Source organism: Podarcis bocagei, assembly GCF_964188305.1.
Source record: "Podarcis bocagei genome assembly, chromosome: 10".
Taxonomy (NCBI): domain Eukaryota; kingdom Metazoa; phylum Chordata; class Lepidosauria; order Squamata; family Lacertidae; genus Podarcis; species Podarcis bocagei.
The window spans coordinates 57,315,388-57,333,499 of record NC_138135.1 but is presented as its reverse complement, the minus strand read 5'-3'; the positions used below and the strand labels follow the sequence as shown (position 1 = coordinate 57,333,499).

The window sequence follows — 18,112 nt, the reverse complement described above, 5'->3', positions numbered from 1 at the left end:
TGCTATGGGGAAGGTGTGATCAACACAGTACTGGCAAGCAGTGGAAAAAATGAGCATCCAAGGACAAAAACATGTCAATGGGTTGTGTGTCTACACACCAGTATGTAGGCCTCATCCTATGAGCTGTTATTAAGTTTTATCTGGATGCCAAAGTCCATGGCCTTCTGGTCTGGACATACTCTAATTCAGACGGAAGTCGCCTATTCCCACATACCCAGGAATAAGCCCTATTGAAAGCAATAGGATTTACTTCTGAGTAGACATGGCTAGAATTGCACAGTCATTAAAATGTCAAATCAAATATATATCATTATCTTTCTTAGCTAGCATAATGTAATACTGAAAGAAAAACATGCCTTACTTCAATTTTTTTTAAAAAAAACCCAACCTACCTTAAACAAACCTTGCATATAGAAAAAAGGAAAATGAAGCTTTACTTAAAGTCCTAATTTGCAGTGTGTTAAAACATAAAGCAATTTATAGAGTAAGAAGGAACAGCTTTTTTTTCTTTGGCTATTCTATTAAAATACTATGTTCACTCTGAGTGAAAGTTTAATAATTTTAATGCTGAATTTTACTAAGAGAATATAGCAAGGCTTCATCTATTTGCATAACTTTTGTTCCTGTTTTTTTTTTTAAACCAAAGGCTTGGAACATGAAATATAAAAATGTCATGATTAACAAGGATCACTGTATTTTTATATATTTTTTGTTTTCCTGGGGATACTAAGCATAAAAAATGGGTCAGCTATCAGGTCATTTGCAAAGGGGAATTAAATTGGAACAGAATGAATCAAAATGCTTTGTTCAGCCAACTACATAATCAAAGGATAAAGATTCCAACCGAACAATTTAGTATCCAACTTCCCTAAGTAACCTTTTTTGTTATAAATCACAATATTTCACTTCAGAGTTAGCTAAAGTTAGTTTTAGATTTTGGGATGAAGCACAATGGGACAGAGTTTTTGCAGATCGCTGGGGGCCTGTGTGTTTTGTAAGGTCACACATTTAGGGGTATGGTGACATCATGACAGAAGCCCAGGAGAGGGCCACCAAGTCAGTGGAACATTGAAAAATGCGTCCTGATCACAATTTCCCTGCTACTGGTTATTACTATAAAAGTACATTTAAAAGAATCAAAATACAAAGTGTTCCCCAGTTCACCAGTACTTTGATGTTTTGTAAGATTCAGTATCTTAGAGCTTCTCTGTTGTAGAATGAAAGTATTTTAGATTTTTTAGACGTACAGCTTGGCTTCAAGGTGGCATAGCTGTTTTTGAATAGTGGGCTCATAACAATGAAATTAACTCCTCTGATCATGTATGCAAAAAGAGAGAGAGAAAAAAAATTCAAACCTGGGTGCCTAAGGTTAAGCACTTGAATAGGTATGTACAGGATATGGCCTTTGGGACTTGGAACAGTGGCCAGATTTTCAAAGAAGCAGAGCAGCTGCAGTTCCCATGAATTTACTGTAGAACTTAAAATCAATGGAAGCAGTGGGTAACCATCCTATTTATTTCCACCACAGGAAACATTCCTTTTATATCCTATAATGGGTAAAATGTGTGGTTTTGTACATTAGTCTGCACTTTTAAAGCCTGATGCAGCCATCTTGAAGTTAAATTCAGAAAAATACACTGTTTTGAAAGTCTGAACGAAAAACTCCATGCCATACCTGACTCAGGTGGCGTTGGACAGGGCTGATGGACTGCTGCAAAGCATTTCGGCCATTGCTGAAATAGCTCTTTCAGCTGCTTTTAGACTGGACTGGAAGAAGAAGTCCAGCGCATCTTTTATTTCCCTCTTCATTTCAGGCAAGACATAGATTTTTTTTATTTCCCTTTTTATTTCATGCAAGACATCGAAGGCATTCAAATATTATGCCCTCCACACACAGCGGTTTCCTGAATTTTCCCCACCTCATTTATATTTTAGGAAGAACCACACATAAAGGGCAAGGCTTGAAATCAGCAGGTCCATTTTTATTTGACATGGGATATCTCCCGAACTATATATCAAAGATGCTACAGAAAGGGATTTTCATATTTCAGGTCAGGAGAGATCTACCATTCAAATAAAGGTGATTTTTCTCCAGGTCTGGGCACTCACTCGTCCACGTGGCAAGTGGAAAAAGGAAGGGAATAAGGTGAGAGAGCACAAGCTCGAAAGGCTGCTCCCAATTTCACCCTGTGTAGAAAGAGGCTACCCATAGCCTAGTATTGCAATCACTTTATTCAAGGCGATGAGAGGAAACTTTTGCCTCTGTGGACATTTTAGTAGAAACACCAAACACTTGAACACCATTCTCCAGTTGCTTTCAGATTTCTTTATTATAGAACTTTGTTAGAGGGAAAGATTTGTTCCATGGTCAACCTCCTACCACCGTTCCCCAAGCAGATTGGGCAGGCAACTATGGGGAATTTGCAATGAGGAAAGTATTGGTCCACAAGATGGCAGTTTCCAAACTCCCATGACACCAAAAATAAAAATAAACCAAAATTTAAAGGTACCAGTACAAAAAAAAACCCTACCTATTTGCCTGTAATTTGGCAGACTTTGTCCACTCTGGAGGGGCAAATATTGCCTGCAAGTTTCATGTACTTATGTCAAAAATAAAAGCGTCATAGCTACTTATCTCAACAGCGAAGGGGAAAGGCAAACCACCTCTCAGTCTCTCCAAAGTGGACTTGAGCTGAATGGGACTGATTCAGAAGCACTTTGGAGAGAAGCACAAGGTTTGTGAAGTGCCAACTCAGGATTTGAACCAAGTCTTATAGCTGGTGCACACCCTGAGTTGATACAAAGTCAATTCCAAATCAAGTCAAGGAAAGTTGTCCATTTCTAAACACAGCCAAGTGGTGGACAGACCGGCTATCTTTACCCACAATAGCTGCTTATAAATATCATGAGTTTCCATGGTTTATCTGGATAAATACACAAAGAGGCCTTACATAAAGCAAAAGGAACTGGCATATTTTCCTAAAGCTGGAAATATGCTTTTCTATTATTGTATGCAGATATAGAATAATACACTCTGCATATATGCTACATTACTGTGAGAGAGTTACTGAGGTTAAAGTTAAAGTGCTAATTACTTTTTGAGAAAGGCACGAGTGACGAAAACATTAAAAAGAGAGAGGAATGTATGGCTAGTTGTATTAAATAAAATGTTATAAAATAGGGGAGGTTGGTGGGTTTTTGTTTGCCTTATTTAATGGCTTACGTTCTTGGAGCTCAGCACAGGATTTTCCGGTCTCTACTCAACAGAAGAATATTCTCTATTTTAAAGAAGAGGGCTGGTAGCTGTAGAGCCAATTCAAACTCCTACTTCCTCCTCTAGAAGAAAGACCAATGAATGTTTAACTTCTCTGGTTTAAATTCTTTATTAAAAAGCAAGAGTTTGCATTGGCAGAGAAACTGCTGTTGCAAGCTGCTAGCGCGTCAACATCACAGGTTTGATGTATTTTTTAAAGACCTTGATAGATTGCCAGGCACTGCACAGGAGAGAGGGGATGGGGGAAGCTGTTATAGAGTCAGTATTTGTTGCCTTCATTGACTTAGGTAAGCAAATAAATATGAACTGATCCTCAAAGCAAGGTGAGACAGAGACAACAAGCTGATGCTGCCCTGGGTGGGTCATCCCAAAAAAGCAGTGCCATGCAACAGGAAACCACAGTTATTTGGAGTGGTATGACTAGCATGATTCTGAAGAAAATGGGCCCCATAACTTTAACAGAAAGCTCTGCTCCTTCTGCTCACAAGCGAAATAATTGTGTGCAGTTAATATACCACTTAGCTAGCTCTCTTAAAAATTATAGCACCAGGGCCCTGAAGTCACAATATGGCATTTCAACTATACGTACTGAGTTTTCACATTTAATATCTCAGCCATGTTGGGTTCTTTACACCTAAAAGCTGGCGGACACAGCTGCCTATCCAGAATTTATTTATTTTTTGATTGCTTAAAAGTACTAATGGTGTGGCCAACAACTGGTTCTAAGGTGGCTTTGAGCATTCCTTAAATTCTACAAGCTCGTTTTATTTTTAAATTAAATAAACAGTTCAATTGCCCCTTTTCGTTTATTCTCATAGCCTATTGATCTTAATAGTCTGAGACAAAAGAAAAAATTGAATGGCCATAGAGGTTTTTCCCCCCTGTTCATAATGGGATACCGATTTATTTAGGGATGAAATACTATCTGCTGCTGCAGCTTGCAGTCTGCAAGCAGTGCCAGTTTCCAAATCGGAATAGGAAGTCTGTGCCACACTAGATCTCTGGGAAGTATTTGTCTTGGATACCAAAAATGTATTGAGGCCTGTGAAAGTTGCAGTTGACCTTAAGCATAAATGTGGAGTCTTGTCTGGAAGACCACTTCAGCCCAATGAAGGATGCAAATATTGGAATGAGACTTATTCCAGACACAGGGTCTGCCACTAGCACCATGAAAGAGTTTGTCATCTTATCTGAATGGCCGTCATGGGACAGTTCTTGAAGGAGTCTTAAATATTAAGAACCATGAGAAAAGAGAGCAGGGACATTGAACTTTTCCATCAACAGTTCATGACTCACACAGCAGACTGAGGTCACCAGGGCTGGAACTAGACACATCAAAGAAGTGTTTCAGATTAAAGTAGGGTCAGCAAACTTTTTCAGCAGGGGGCCGGTCCACTGTCCCTCACACCTTGTGGGGGCCGGACTATATTTTTTTTTTGGGGGGGACGACGAATTCCTATGCTCCACAAATAACCCAGAGATCCATTTTAAATAAAAGGACACATTCTACTCATGTGAAAACACGCTGATTCCCGGACTGTCCATGGGCTGGATTAAGAAGGCGATTGGGCTGGATCCAGCCCGTGAGCCTTAGTTTGCCTACCCACAGTTTAAAGCGTTGTAAATTTAAACAGGGAAAACAGGTAGAGAAAAACGGTACTCCGTGTCTCCATCTGGTGGCACATGTTATATCGCACATACAACACGTATAAATCGCTTTTTCTTTACCAGTCTAGCTGACTCCCAGTATTTCTATTCCAGTTATAATCACTGGTTCTGAGTTTGCATCTAGGCCTATAAATTAGAACAGGCAAATTGTATGCACATTGGTATCCTATTTTGCTTTGTTTTTGGTGAAGTATTTCACATTTTGGCGATGCATAACTCGTCTGAAGACATCTGTGGATGAGGGGTAGGAGACTGAACTGTGTGCGTTTCCCAAACTTAAGTGAGAGGAGTTGAGTACTTCCCTGTGGTTTTCTTTTCATCTCTTGCCCTGTGTGGCAAAGAGGCCAGACCAAATGCTTTGAAGTCCCAACAAGCAGCTGACTGACCAAGTGTCAAAGTGTCACATCGCCTGAGGTAATCGTTATGTCAGATGACTGTTAGGTGGCTGGCTCCTCCACTCCCTCTTCCAGTGAGCAGATAAGGAAAATAACATGTTTTAAAAAAAACTTGCTGCCATGCCACGATCAGGAGGAGGAGCTTCAGCCTCAACTAAATTGCTCTCTCCAGCAACTGACATAATTTGAATATCCCGAAGGCATAAAGTTGGAAATCAAAATTTAAGCCCCGGGACAGGTGAATTCTTGAAGAAATCTCCAGCACATTTTCCTACAACCAGGGTTTTTTTTTGTGGTGCTCTCAAGAGAATAAAAGAAATAAAGTCATTAAGATTAATCTACACTGAACTTCTTCTGCTAAGCCACAGAGTGTCAGTCTTGCTGTTCAACTTGTCCAGCTTCTGTGTTTTTCTAAGTGGCCAGAAAAGAACTTGTCTTTTTGGACAAACACATCTCCCCCTGCAGAGCTGAATCCCCCCCCCCAAAAAAAAAACAACAACAACTTGAAAGCCTGACAAATTTTCAGGTTTGAAAAGTCAGGTTTCAATGTGATTTGCCTCCGATTAGCATTATTAATCAATGGATTCTATTCTAAAATATACTAACTTGCACTGAAAGATGTCCATTAAGATACTGTCAAATGCTGTTGCCATTGCATGTCTGCTGTTAGATGCAGCCAAGTACAGTGGTACCTCGGGTTACAAACTGAATTCGTTCCGGAGGTCCGTTCTTAAGCTGAAACCGTTCTTATCCTGAGGCGCGCTTTCGCTAATGGGGCCTCCCGCTGCGCATGCGCCTCTGGCACGCAATTTCCGTTTGCATCCTGGGGCAAAGTTCGCAACCAGGAGCAGCTACTTCCGGATTAGCGGAGCTCGTAACCTGAAGCGTTCGTAACCAGAGGTACGACTGTATGCACTGTTCTCTGGCTGATACTGACCAGTGTCAAACTACTGCATGCCTAATACCTTCAAATGAGAACTGCTTGATATAAGATACTCTCCAATGCTGTCTGTTACTGCATTCAGCAGTTGAGTCTGATCAAGCATCTATTGCTGCGTCTCAGATATTGTCAAAATGGACAGCTACTTCACAACTGCTCTAAAAGATCATTAGTTATTTCTTTTTAACATTTGATACCCAACCAGCTTCCAAAACAGCCACTTCCAAAACGCAACGAACACAAAGCCACTAAACACGTATACAGATCAACCTGCAGTTAACAAAACCAGCTCAAATTGAGGAGTCTAAAGAAAAAAGATTTAAAAGATCTTCAAAAGGATAGGAGGGAGCTGGCCAGATGAAACTCCATAGACAATGTCCTCAAGGAAATTGCTATCTCCAGCAACTGGCTCCGTTGGAAATCAAAATCATTGGCCACTGCGGAACTCCATGTCCAAGTAGCCTTTTGAACACAAAGTGGGGCTCCCCTAGTGATGTTAATTTTTCCATCTTAGGTTTAAGGTGACACATTCCCCAAAATGCAAATATGGCACTCAAAATATTATGCAGTAGCTTTGAAGAACTGTAGCAGGTCTATTGAAATATATATATAGAGAGAGATTCCCACATTTATGATAAAAGGGGCTTTGTTTGAGCTGGCAAAATGCACGTCTGACTTTATGACAGACCCAAGTAATTCAGAAATGCATGTACATGTGTGCTGTCAACTAATCTACCAACTGCCTCTAATCCACTGATATGCATTGATCTGGCAGAGCCAATATGTAGACAACGAAAGCTTGCATAAGCAAGGGACAACTCACTATGTGAACCAAGTTCTGTACTGTAAATGCAATGGAGTCCCACTAAGTCTTGTACCAAAACTAAGATGTGCACCTGGAAATGCACAGATCCTGAGACTGGGGGGGGGGGGGAATGACACGTGGAATGTCCAGAACTCCTTCAGAAAGCTTAATCTTTGTTTGGCAATCCTGCAATTTTGTCTGGAACACAACCAGTTAGTTTGAGAGCTTTGCAAATTCGCACTGGGGGCTTGTTCGCCAGAATCAAAATCTCTGAGAAAAGGCTTATTGAGGATTTGGGTTTACTACTAGATGTGCAATCAGTGCATTCCATTCCTGCATGCCTTTGCCAGTGGTGGCAGCAGTCGATATCAGAAATTCGTCCAGCCAGGAAAGAGTGTAGGTGTGCATCCACTCAGCTGCGGTTTGCCATTATGTAAATACAGAACTGAAGAAGGGGCACTTGACTTTGGCAGCATTTTGAAAAAGCAAAAAAAGATATCAAAAAATCCACCTATTTAATAACAATTGCACGCTAAATCTTATTTCATGCAGTACTACAAGATGAAGATATTATCCCAAAATGAAAAGTACACATGAACACAACAGCTTGTTCCATTTTCAGGGCTAACCGTTTAGCCGTAACATTTGTGCATTAGCTAAATAACATCTCAAGGGGAGCTGGAGATACAACCTTGATGTCTACTGATTGTACACGTGTGAGTTTGCGCTCTCAAAGGATGGTCCTTAAAGCACTCCCTGCTGGAAGCTTTTGTGCATATTGTAAAAAGACCGTTGCTAAGTGCCAATTGAGCCAGTACTGTATACTTGCCATTTTTAAAAAGATTTCATACCACTTGATTATGTTAAATAGGAATGTTTGAAATTTAGACTGAATTACATCAAAATGCCACTGTAGCAGCTATTCTTTCCCATAACTAATCTCAATCCCTTCTGGTGGGTGGTTTTTATGTGTAACAGTGACAGGATATATTACTGGAGCTGTTTAGAGAGCACTGGTATAAAGAAATCCTAAAGACATACAAGAGCAGAACACAAGTGTGTGATATATTAATAGGAAAAATGAGTATTTTAAGGTCAGCGGCATTTCCTATGCGGCTGAAGAGCCAAGCAAGAAAACACATCTAGCTACATCCTGAAATCTACCTCGTATCCAGTCGTAAAGAGGTTTCTGTGTTAACCCTTTCTTTATAACCCATTTCTAGTCATTATCTGATTAATTACAATAGACTGTACAGCAGCTGAATCTGGAAATCTAAATGAGTGAACACAACACTTTTAGCACTGATTCATACATTCCTTGTGCACCTGAGTAATTTGATGCAGACTCTCATTCCATGGGATCCCAAGTCTGAACTATCAGTACAATATTATGGGCTGCCTTCCTAGAATGGTTTGTTGGGGCAGGACCATCGCCTAAGAAGAGCCACAGCTCAGTGGTAGAGCATCTGCTTTGTGTGAGGAAATCCAGAATTTCTGGATTGAGACTCCAGTCTGAAATCTTGGAAAGCTGTTTTCAGCCAGTGTGGACAATACTGAACTGAAGGAACCCAGTGCACCTTCTTATCTTCCTCCCTAAAGCATTAATCCTAGGAAAGCTGGTCAGTCGCCACCAACAACATCCAGAAGCTACAGATGAGAACGTCATTCCCAGCAGCCTCAGAGTATTAGTGCCCATGCACTAAATCTTGGGAAAGGTTTGAGGTATTATGGGAATATACAAAGCTGCTTCATGGTGGCTCAGCGTTTTGGTTTATTTAGCTCAGTTTTGTTTACACTAGGGGCAGGAGACCTTCAGCCCTCAAAATCTTGGTGGACTCCAACTCCCATCAGCCCTAACTCATCAGAGATGATGGGAGTTGTAGTCCAATGATTTCTAGAGGACCTCAAGTTCCCTATTCCTGGTGACCTGGTCTACACTGACTGTGGATCTTCAGGCAGGAGTCTTTCCCAATTCTACATGGACACGATATGGATTTAATGTGGGACCTTTTACATGCAAATTATGTGTTCTCGAACTGAGCTCTACCTATCCCCATGCCTTATTTTGGGGAGAATTAGCTCTGCATGTGTTATTCCAATGCTCTGAATGTATATGTGTGTTCTTCAAAGCCCTCTCGTATTTTAACTCACATAAGGGACATTTAAAAACAGATCAATATGAATAATTAGATGGGCTAAATGGGAGGGGTGTGTAGATATATGGCAGCACAGAAAATTGGCAGAGGGTTTGGGAACTTGGCAAATGAAGAAAGGCTGGTAGAATGAAGGTTCAGCAGTAGCAAAGATCTGCAAGGTGTTTACAGCATGTAATTAAAAACATTATTGACTGATTGGTCTGTTTACTACGTTTATATTCCACATTTCGCCCACACACGTTACTTTCACTATCCTGAAAACAACTCTGTGAGGTAAGGCAGACTGAGAAAGTGTGACTGGCCCAAAGTCATCCAGTAAGGATTTGAACCTGAGTTTCTCAACTTTCTCTCACAAATCCTAGTTTGGGACTAAACACTGTCTCCCCTGCTTCCCAATGAAACTTATTCCCCAAAGACACACCAATGAAACATTAATCCTGACTCACAAACCACAGAGGCAGCACAGGTCCTATTATGACCAATGATAAACAGTGCTTAGCACTCATTAGAAATGCATTTGGCCAGAGCCAATCAGACAGAACTCTTGACTCTAACAGTGGCTAACAGAATATCCCAGGACAACAGCATTGAGATAGCCATTGACCATCACTTGCTTCCAGCATAAAGCAATCAGTTACGTACCATGTTGTCATGGTACTGATGGGCCTGTGCCCTAGGAAATCATCTTACCTATCCATTTTTGAAAGTCATTTGAGCTACTGGCCATCAACCCATCTTCTGACAACAAGTTTTACATTATGTGAAGACATACCTCCTTGTTCTGAACTGACCGTCAATCAGTTTCATTGGCTTTTTGAGAGAGGAAGAGAACAACTTTTGTTAGTTCACCTCACGCTCCTAATACACACAACTGCACATTGTACATAAACTTCAGATATATATTGATGTGGGGCAATGACATTGTTGCAGGGTGCAATGATTTCCCCCCAACACACCCACACACACAAAAGGCTTTCGTGCACCCAGTGCAATAGAGCCACACACGGAGACCTGCTCCTGCACAGAGACTGTGTTAGCTGAACTGAGTCATTTGCTTTGAAGTGGTGGCACTGAGTTCTGTCCATCACTACAAAAAATAAGCAGAGAGAATACTTGTCTGCTTAAGTGATACACACCAGGCAATTAGAAGTCCTATGCATATCAGTGTGTTAATTGTGCTTTCATCAGCAAATACAAGAGATATTCAGGTTATGTTTAATACTGAAGCAGCTCAGTCCACTTTCCATCCATTCCACAAAGCACAGGTGAATGATGTGCAATACTGCCACTTCATGGAGTGCCCCCTGTATCATTGTAGCAAAGATCCATGAGACTAAAAACGCAGACTATAAGAAGTCATAATAACTGATGATAGCTCAGAAGTATGTATGGTACTATTGTACTTTAATATAACACTCACACACTGAAATATTTAAAAATGTGTAGATTTAAAATAATAAAGAAAATCCTTTTTTTACATTTTGCTTTGAATTTTTATGCTGAATTTTATTGAAGCACACTTTTAAAAATCAGTCATTTTAGTATCCATTTTTATCAAATTATAATCCTTTATCACTTAATAATAGAGGAGCAGAAGCTTTTTAAGCACATAACAACTGTGACATTTTGATGGAATTTAGTTGGTGTAATAATTTTATCAAATCATATATTTCTTTTCTTTCTCTCCCCCCTGAAATACCATTTATTAAAACATTATCTACCATTCTGAGCTATGGAAAGGTAAGGAAAATGTCATCCTAAAAAGACCTGCCCCACCCCTGCTTGAAATCATGAGTCAATCACAGCTTGCAGCACTAAGTACTGCGATATTCTGAGAAAGAATATGATTCCATATAAACATTAGCAGACTCGGAGTTTGGAAAATAACATCGCAGGGCAGCATGTCATTAGGTATGGACTCCGTACTAGCCTTGTAGTGTTTTTAATTTCCAAAATACTATAGGTTCATAACTGGATTTGTTCTCACAACAGCCCTCTGGGGTAGCCTATAATTATATACCTATTGCACTCCAGCAGGGTGCTAAAGGAGTCAAAATCCAGCCCATCGGCCAAACTCACATGGCTGGAACGTTCCCGTCCTGCCTTACTGTGAGAGCGCACTGGGCCAAAGAGAGCAAACAAAATGTGTTACGCCCTGTTTCTGCAGCGCAACGAACAGGTTTGGCAGGAGCAATTCTGGTTCATTTACTGGATAAATACTTCCAGAGCAGTCGACGGGAAACATTTTGGGAAGAAGCCCTGGAGCATGAAAGCATAACAGAAATTTAGGCTACCTAATTGTTCTTGCATTCAAGCACAAAAAAGACCTTCCCAAATCTTGGTTGAAAGCATTCTATGAGATGTAAGAGTCATTAATAATAAGGATCATGATAGCAAGGAGAGCTTGTGCCAGTGATGAACCCCAAGAGCTCTTGCCTCTCAGGCAAAACATTATCTAGGCCAACTAGCCAAATATATATTTGCATGCAACAGTGAGCATTTACACATTAACGGATGTCGCATGGACACCTGGATGTGCTGATGCACAACTGCTCTTTCCGGACATCCATGGTGTTTCCCCACTTACATTCTGATAAAAAGGATGACTGTAATAGCCTAGCGAAATCTGAAAAGGTGCGTCTAGTTTTTAAATACGCACTGGCACATAGTGGGATCACTGTCTAGGTTGCAGTGTCTTGGTTACAAAGGCGCTTTTCTTTCGGGATGCAGTCACAATGGGAAGTGCACTTTGCAGGGCCACAAAGCAATGCAGTTCTTCAAAATGGAAATTTGTTCTATGTATACTTTCCATTAAGGATCCTTGCTGGTTTGGCCAGGAGCAGCTGGTGGAGTGATGCTTAAAAGCTACCTTCCCAACACCAGTGTCTCTGCCACTTAGCCAGGAAAGTGCTGGGCAGGTGCATCAGCAAAGTCAATCTTGCACTTCCGCTGATGCCCCCGCGCCCAGCCCAGTCTTTGCTGCCACCTTGCCCCATCCTTGCAAATGGCTGGGCTCCAATTGCACTAGCCGCTCCTGAGCTTGTCAAGTCTTCTCAGTTATATTATCTATACAATCTATTGGAACTTTGCACCTCCTGAATCCTCACAATGCCCCTGTGATGTTGGTTAGGCGAAGTTGATAGTGACTTGGCCAAGGCCGTCCATTAAGCTGAGAATGGATTAAATGATCTAGCTCATATTTGGTATTTTGTTAAGCTCAAACTAGATAGGTCGGTTGGTTAGAGCGTGGTGCTGATAATGCCAAGGTTACAGGTACGATCCTCATATGGGACAGCTGAATATTCCTGCATTGTAGGGAATTGGACTGTATGATCCTCAGGGTCCCTTCCAACTCGACGATTCTGGGATTCATACTGGCACGGCTATAAAATGAGAGTGTTACTCTGAATAGCTTTTGCATTGTTCAAACATAGAAAGAGGCCATTCAATTGAGATTACATGTGCTCCTTCTTACTAAACAACATCTTTTATCTGTGTGAACAAACTGCTTACAAGAAAGGTTACATTCAGACAGACAGTTACTTTCCAGGATGAAAACATTTGACTTGCCCTTCCCTCTTCTTTTAATGGACTAAAGGAATGCATAAGTAAGTGTACATAGTCCTCTGTAAAGAACAGGGCTGTGAGTCAGAGCTCATTGCCCTAGAACGCACAAAGAAACATATTACTTGGTCTTTTCAAAGGTGGTGAACTACTCCTGCAGAAAGCAGTGGCACATATTGTTCTGCTCCTGAAGGCATGCATATTAGACACAAATTCTGGAAAGTAGGGAGTAACACTGCTTTGCACAGGTACAGAAGCTGTGTGTGCGTACAAAGACCATGAAGAGGAATTTGGAGTGGAATGTATTGGGCATGTGCAAAAAAGTAATATAGCCACATACAAGTGCCCACAGCCTATCACCCCATAGCATGAGGGGAAAGGGATTTGAAAACAGAAACTTGGATTTGGTACCTCTCCCAGTAAGTTTCCGAGCACAATTGGTGTTGACCTTTAAAGCCATAAATGGCCTCGGCCCAGTATACCTGAAGGAGCATCTCCACCCCCATCGTTCTGCCCGGACACTGAGGTCCAGCGCCAAAGGCCTTCTGGCGGTTCCCTCACTGCGAGAAGCAAAGCTACAGGGAACCAGGCAGAGGGCCTTCTCGGTAGTGGCGCCTGCCATGTGGAACGCCCTCCCATCATATGTCAAAGAGATAAACAACTACCTGACATTTAGAAGACATCTGAAGGCAGCCCTGTTCAGGAAAGTTTTTAATGTGTGACATTTTAATGTATTTTTAATCTTTGTTGGAAGCCGCCCAGAGTGGTTGGGGAAACCCAGCCAGATGGGCGGGGTACAAATAATAAATTATTATTATTATTATTATTATTATTAGTTATCCATAGACTATGAATTTCTCTCTCTCTCTCTTTTTCCTACTTGCATAGTAGACAAGCAAGATACTTAGTCCTGAATCACTTGTGATTGGCATTTGCTTGTTTAAACACGGTGAGAAGTCTCAGCCGTGAAAAGTGAAATAAGTCTTCAGTTGTGTTAAGATGTATTCATGTGTGATTTGTTTACCTCTAAATGAGACGGCATGTGGCAATATTGTCACTTTTCCATATGTCTCTTATGAACAATTTCAAGTTGGGAATGTTGTTTCATTTTGAGAGCTCTTGGTTGCTTACTCTTTCCTCATGGTACAAACGACAGAACACAGTTCTTCTTCTGCCATGTGTGCAAATATTCATGCATGGGATACAAAGGCCAGTTTTGGCAATTATTAGATTAGGGCTTTCCTTAACCATACACTAAGACTAAAATGCCATTATTATCCGCGCTGTGATAGAAGACGGCCACTAGAATACGACGTCTTTTAACAAGAAGAGGCTAACTTTGCATTATTTTCCATTATTCGTACTCTCTTTGTCATGGAATGGAGCCATGCTGTGCCATTCTGTTCTGGGTATCAGAGCATGAGCTTGATACACTGGAATTTGAATGCCTCATATTCTGAAATGGATAATGGTTGTACTTGATTTCTTTCACCTCTCGGTTTTTAGCATTTTGATAGGCAAGTGCCACTTCACCCCTAAGGATCTCTGTTGACCTTTAGCACAGTGGGGTAGTTTTAGTGATGGATTTATTCTTATGGTCTCTGCTATCCTGGGCGGAGGTGGTATATGAAAGCAAATGTCTTACATATTCACTGTAGCATTCTGAATATTTTGCAATTTGCTAATATTTCTGTCAGCTGCCAAACGGAACTGGTAAAACAGTGTGCTCACAAAGCAAAAAGGATAGACTGCCTTTATTCTACACCATCGGCAATTTAAAACACATCGTTAGAATTTCACTGCTAATTTTTCCCATGCTGACATTACGGATAACGCTGAGTTAAGAAACGTAGCCATTTAAAAGAAATGATCAACAAACAACCAGGAATATGTGGAACAGAGATGTGAAATTTCCAGAACAACAATGGGATGAACATTTGCCAGGGGTGTGTAGCAGGGCTGTGGGGTTGACCAATGTTTATAGGGAAAAACTGAAATATATGCAACACTTTATAAAATCTAGTTTACTGCTGTAAGAAAATTGTTCTGTTCAGTATATTTATAACATTTAGAAGCGTAAATGCCTTAATTTTATTCAAACAATAATTACAAATATGCCCATGGTTACTGACACAATAGCAAGCTGCTGCACTTTTAAGACCGCAATCCTAAACAAACTTAGCAGAGAGTAAGCTCCACTGACTATAGCAGGGCTTATTTCTGAGTAAACATGCCTGGGATTATGCTGCATGGTATCTTAGTTTTGGCAAGATGGTAAAATAGGAATAAAGCAACACTTGAAAATGGAAACCATCAACACTGTAAGTATTCAAAAGGAAGGTTTTTATTATCAGCTGTACAAAAAGCAGGCTGGATTCGGAAAACACCACACTTGGTTTTGCACACTCAATGAGGTTGTGTTTCTCAAATAGCAGCCCTTTCTGCCTCATAGCCAAGCTTGTTTGAAACCACATTAAAGGCTGTTTTTGATATGGCACTGCAGTCTTCCATTCAGAGGAAAAACAAACAAACACAGTGCATGCTTAAGCTTTGGGCATGGTTAAAGTAATTATTTGAAATCTGGTCAATATTTAGAGCTCAGTATCGCCATACAGAAACTTGTGTTTTAGAGAAATGCCCAGAAAACAAACACTTCTATTATGTAATTAAGGAGTGGCGATACATTTGCTTCAATAAAACTGGAGAGCTAAGCATATTTAGTAGTGACTAAGCACCAATGAACTCAATGGAACTCACTTCCGAGGAAATATGAATGGGATTGGGGCTGCAAGTGTCAGAATAACTGGACAAAATTACTAACCTGATGCCATATTGGTATTTATGGCTACAATCCTAATTCCCTCCAGCCAATAGGGAGTTTCAAGGCAGGGCAATGGAAGCCTTCGTATCCAGGGCACAGCAAAAAAACAAACCAACCCATTGCTCTTCTGTGTTTAGCCAGCAGGCTTCAACTGCAGCAGAACATCTGCCATTCTTCACCTCCCTAGCCCCTCATTAGGATTGCTCTGCATCCCAGCAAATCATATATCATTGAAAATACTAGCATAACTCACATTTATTTCTCTGATCAGAATCAGTGTCTGAAAGATTCATGGCTTCTGACTTTGAACTTTCACTTTGACCTTCTCATGGACTTCAGAAAACGGAAGGTTTGCATAAATTGAAACAAGTTCTTTTACATATTGGTTCCTCCCCCCCCCCTAACTTTTATCAGTTCCTTTCATTTGATACAAACGGTGGAATAACCTGAGCCGAGCGAGAAGCAAGACGTATCACAGAGGTTATCTTGCACCACCTTGTTGCATGGCAGATGGGACTCCTTGGACTTGAAGGGATTCCGAACTCTACCACATTCCAAAATACTATTCCATTAATGGATTCTAACGATGTTGCTTGTTTAGCATGCCAGACCAATGTAATAACTAATTCTATCCCCATTCAGGAAGGAAGGAAGAAGATTGGTTTCCTAATATGTGCTTATCAGTAGTTCCCAAGATTCTCATTTTCCCACTCAGGCTGGGGAGTGGCAAGGAACCCACCCACTCCCAATAGTTTTCCTTTCATTTCCTGGATTTGCACAATGTTTCCACCATCTGCCAGTGGTGGACACACAACCACATAGTGGAAGAGGTGAGCATGCAGGCAGGGGCGCAGACAGCAGCAGGGGGACCAGGTGCCCCTCCTTCCAACTGGACTCTGCCACCCTGAGGCCACTGCCTCACCTAGATCCATACCTGCTGTTAGTGGTGTCCTTTGGCTGAGATGCATGGTTCTGCGGCACTCCCTCTCAGCTGAGATCAGACACGATTATTATTATTATTAATCATCATCATCATAATAACAGGTGCCTTTCCAGTTGAATGCCCAACAGCTAGTGAAGACTTCCTATCATTTCAGCAGGCATTTTAAGAACGTTTTCTGAGTTTATTGTACATTTCTAACATTACTCAACGCCGCTTGCAGACTAAGATGTTGAAATGGTAAATAAATGATGTTTGCTCTGCTCCTAGCTCAGTGAGACAGGAAACAAAAAAGTGCTTCCACCTAGAATTACTTCCATTTCCCCTACTGCTGCTGGCTTCATAGATATATATATATATATTTTAAAAAAAACCAACATAAAGGATTGGTTTAACATACAGGGTATGCATACATTTTTCTTCCAAACGCCGCATTCCCTCGGGGGAAATCTGAGGGGTTAGAGCAGCAGGGGAAATCTGCTGGTGGGCAGAGACAGATCTGATGATAGTTCTGGATTAACTAATCTGGAATAAAGAAGACTCTGCTTCAATTTTCACCATGGCTGTCTCAGATAAGAATTCCCCATCCTATGCAAGTCTACTCAGAAGTTAGTGGCCCAGAGTTAGATGAGGTTACTCTCAAATAAAAAAAACCCAAGGGGTTTTTAAAATATACAATAGACCAATACAGTTACTGTTCTAGAAATCAAGTGAAAGTAATTCCTTTCTGACTTTAGCGGACTACCCACACACATGCAGGAAGCCTGACAATTCATTCTCAAGACTGCTGGAGGATGGGAATTCTTTTCTCAAAAAAATTATAAAAACCTGGGAAAATACACCCCCCTCCAAATCAAGTAAATGTTGCCCTTTCCAATTGTTCTTAAACAACATGAAAAGAACAATGGGAGCTGGGAGCTGAGCTACAGATGACTCACCTGCGGTCTAAAGTATCCTGCTATTGTTGTCACCATGTCCAGGTTTAGATTGTATGTTCAGTTCCAGCACCATTCCATCTCCTGCCAATGTTCCCTCTAACGAAAAGATAAAACAAAAATCTCTTTATTATGTTTCCTTCCAAGTTCTAGGACCCGCTCGTGGTGTTTTGAATGTATTGGCAATGAAAAGCACGCCTGCTGATTCTGAAGCTCAGATACTGCCTCTCATCATTTCTCTGTTTGTTTTTCTACAAGTGCTAAGAACCCGCCTGGTGGGAGCCCATTCCATTTCCAAATTCTTCCCATTTAGGAATCTGAAAGTTGCTGGTCTCTTGAGCAAAACAGAGCCAATGAATATATGTCCAGCAAAGCCGAATTTACTCCAAACCCTTCAGCTGCAACCTTAAACCCTTGGTGAAAACACAAACAACACAGGTTTCATTCATGTATTGTTTCCTAAGTGTCAGGCAAGCCTAATGGAAAATATATTCCCAGCCATAAGTTATTTGCTGGACAGTTGTTAATCTCTGTTGTTTTCTGCGTGTCTGTTTCACTCCATGTGGCGGAAAGCTTGAAATGGGAATATTTAGCAAAACATCTATCAAACTGAT

The 18,112-nt window shown here is 40.9% G+C and overlaps 1 long non-coding RNA gene across 1 annotated transcript in view; it reads right to left on the bottom strand.

Moving 5' to 3' along the window:
• LOC308596629 overlaps positions 1-18,112 on the bottom strand; it is a 49,330-nt gene that overhangs the window by 19,600 nt on the left and 11,618 nt on the right. The window contains exons 5-7 of the long non-coding RNA XR_014012583.1: positions 17,502-17,597; positions 16,558-16,614; positions 1,676-1,767 (exon numbers count right to left, since the gene is read on the bottom strand). This is a non-coding gene — a long non-coding RNA (uncharacterized lncRNA). The remainder of the gene's footprint in view (positions 1-1,675; positions 1,768-16,557; positions 16,615-17,501; positions 17,598-18,112) is intronic.